The sequence below is a fragment of the Perca flavescens genome, chromosome 19, assembly GCF_004354835.1.
Source record: "Perca flavescens isolate YP-PL-M2 chromosome 19, PFLA_1.0, whole genome shotgun sequence".
Classification (NCBI taxonomy): Eukaryota; Metazoa; Chordata; class Actinopteri; order Perciformes; family Percidae; genus Perca; species Perca flavescens.
The window spans coordinates 3416490-3420165 of NC_041349.1; the positions used below are offsets into that span (position 1 = coordinate 3416490).

Below are 3676 nucleotides of genomic sequence, written 5' to 3' on the forward strand. Positions count from 1 at the left end.
CACATCTCTGTTTAACAGAGACACTGACTACTGACAGGCTGCTGAGTTGATGTCAGAGGCCCTTCGGATGCAGAATAAGATTTATTTATTTATTTGATTAGGACAATGCACATTAATCAACATTTCTGTGTGTGTGTGTGTCCTGTAGTTACATTTGTTTAGAGGTGACATCAGGTTGCAGCGTAGTCTCAGTATCTCCACGTACCTCCGTATGTAGCCACGGAGTAGATTTAATTCAGAAACATAAAATGGCCTTTAGGGCAGAGAGACACTGAATATAAAAGAGATCAGATCTAATATTAAACAACATTTCCTGAAAGATTAGACCTGAACTATTGATGAGTCATGTCAACACGTATCTCAGTGAGGAGCTTCTTCATGTGTTGACCTCGTGGTAATTAAGTCCTCTGATATCTCTGATAATTAACGTGTTTCACCTGATGGAGGTCTTTAGGAATACCATGACTTTTATTGATTACTATTGTTTATTATTGTTTTTCAGGCCTGATTGTGGTAACAGTGCACCCTGGAGATGATGTCATTCTGCCATGTCAGGCTGCTGGTTCCTCCATCAGAGTCTTGGAGTGGACCAGACCTGACCTGAAGCCAGATATCGTCCTCTTATACAGAGGTGGACACTTGACTCCAGAAGAACAGAATCCATCCTTTAAGGACAGGGTGGAGCTGGTGGACAGAGATCTGAAGGACGGAGGCGTGTCTTTAACTCTGAAGAATGTGAGCAGACACGATGCTGGAACATACGAAAATCGAGTTAAACCAGCTGATACTAACCAAATCACACTCATCAGCACCATCCGTCTGCTGGTTCCAGGTGAGGTAGTCTCTCTCAGTGAGTGTTTCTGAGTATCAGGTTGTAGCTGCAGCTCCTCTAGAGTCTCCCATGATGAGTTGGTCCCAGAGAGTCAGACAGAGAGACAATCAGTTCAGATCATCTCAACATTTAGAGAATATTTTACTCCTGTAACCTTAAACTATGGCTTTGACTCTGAACTTCGTTATTCGAATATAATTCGACTGTTTGATATTCAAACAAATGTTAGGCAGCCCTTAATATTCAAACTAGGGCTGTGCTCGATTGAAGAAATTCTGAGTCGACTAACACTCGTTCAATCGTATCGACTAATCGATTAGTTGAGTTAATCGACAGATCTGTAAATCTGAGTTTCTCCACAAAGAGTCATGTTAAAAGCACCACTTTAATTCTTGTGTTTACCAGAGATGTGCTTTGTGCGTTTCTTGAAATAAGTCATTCAGCATGAAAAAAAAGCATCAAACATGACTAATGGACTAAAGAGACCTAAGTTGACTAAGACCAAAACGACAGATTAGTCGACTAATCCACTAAGAGGGAGCAGCGCTATAAATAACTGCTTAATTGAAGGCAAATACTGCTCTAAATTCTCTATTGATTGTAAGATACTAATTCATCAGCCCAGTAGCATGTGAAGTATTGCATTGAGTTCTTTATTGACTGGAGGGTGAAACTTGGAGCTGGCTGGGATTAGCCCAGATCGACCCTCTCTGGTTTTAGTAGAATTGAAACAAATTCATAGATTATACACAGAGAGAGATGGAGTTAGGTGAAGCATAAAACATGACTAATGGACTAGAGAAATCTAAGGGGACTAAGACTAATGGACTAAGAGGGAGCAGCCCTAATTCAAACCTGTTTATGGGCATTATGTTTTGTAAATATGTTAGCTTGTCTACTACCGCTCTGAAGCTAGCGGTAATCTCTATCTATCTATCTATCTATCTATCTATCTATACACACACACACACACACACACACACACACACACACACACACACACCAGCACCAGTATAACCATCAGACCTCTGACGTAGGCTACGGAGAAAGCTCTGACCTTCCTGACGGTAAAGCAGACTGTTTGTGTTTAATCCAGAGTCTGACTTTTAATAATAATAATAATAATAATAATAATAATAATAATAATAATAAACAGTCGTAGCAGTGTGTTGTTCTTCTGAAAACATCATTGCCTGTCTAAAGGCATTTAATGTTCAAAATATTTAATGGTCAAAATATTATTAATAAAATATTATTATTAATAAATATTTGAATATATTCAAATATTAATAAACAAACAAACTTTGAATATGATTTTTGGGCAGAAGTCAAAGCCCCACTTTAAACTTAAAGTACTTCCTACTTTCAATAAACCTTCCTCAAGTAAAAACCAAATGACCTGATAGTTGACATTCCATTCACTATGCTAAGCTAAGCTAGCGGGCGCCTGCCGGACTAAGACAATGCATATAGTGAGACAGATACGTTGGTCCACCTACCTACATCTAGAGGAGACGGTGAATAACACGAGTTCAACAAACGGTGGCTTGTTCCTTTAAGGAGGAACAGAAATCTACAAATCATTTCTGGATATCAGATTTATTTTTTTTGGGGGGATATCTGAAATTGAAAGCCTTAATAGGTCATATATCCAAGGAAGAATGACGATATGTTCTTTTAAACTAAGAAGAACAGAAATACTGATATCTGCAATATATATCCAGTAGCCTATAGTTATTAAATTGTCTGATGTGCTGTGTTGTGATTGGTGGATTTAAACAATAGGAAACAGATATTTTAAACCACCGTGGTGCTGCAGTCACATCTATCTATCTATCTATCTATCTATCTATCTATCTATCAGTTTTATATCTATGAGAGCAGCAACACATTTCCTACAGCAGGACACCTGGAGTCTGTTGTTCTGACTTATTATTATTATTATTATTATTATTATTATTATTATTATTATTATTATTATTATTAATAGTAGTTTATTATTGTTTTTCAGACCTGGTTGTGGTACCAGTGCCTGGAGATGATGTCACTCTGCCATGTCAGGCTGCTGGTTCCTCCATCAGAGCTGTAGAGTGGACCAGACCTGACCTGGAACCAGAGTACGTCCTCTTATACAGAGATGGACACCTGGAGACAGACCACCAGCATCCATCCTTTAAGGACAGGGTGGAGCTGGTGGACAGAGATCTGAAGGACGGAGACGTGTCTTTAATTCTGAAGAATGTGAACAGCATCGACAACGGGACATACGAGTGTCGAGTTAAACCAGCTGGTTCAAGGCGGGAAAGAAGAGCCATCATTGACTCTGAGCCAATCAGAATCATCCGTCTGCAGGTTCCAGAGCCAGCAGGTGAGTGAGTCTCTCTCAGTGAGTTTTTCTGAGTATCAGGTTGTAGCTGCAGTTTCTAACATCAGAGAGGATGAAAGCTGCTCCACTATCCACACATCTACTGACTCATATGTTTTATTATCTTCAGGTCCAAACAGTGGACGCCCCGAGGATGGAAACCCAAAGAATGATGTCCCTGAGGACAGAAACTCCTCTCCTGTAGTCCTCATCGTTGGACTGGTAGCAGGTGGACTGGTTCTTGTAGCTGCTGCAGTGGGTGGTGGCCTGATGTATAAAGACGCGTGAGGACAACAGATCAGGACAACCTGCTGCTGCTGCTGCTGATGATGATGATGAAGCATTGGGCGATGCACTGCCTGACATCTCCCAGAGGTTTTCCACCTGACTGCTTTTCTCATGTGTTGTAAATATTCAACCCTTTCTACTTTCTTTTGTGTTTGCACAGCTTCTGTTTGTTTTTTCTCAACCAATCTCTT

At 40.1% G+C, this 3676-nt stretch overlaps 1 long non-coding RNA gene across 1 annotated transcript; it reads left to right on the forward strand.

Annotated features, from left to right (window-relative positions):
• Positions 1-768: 768 nt before the first annotated feature.
• LOC114545293 (uncharacterized) lies at positions 769-3418 on the forward strand. Its single transcript, XR_003690860.1, has 3 exons — positions 769-832; positions 2844-3200; positions 3328-3418. It is a non-coding gene; the product is annotated as an uncharacterized LOC114545293 (long non-coding RNA).
• Positions 3419-3676: the final 258 nt, after the last annotated feature.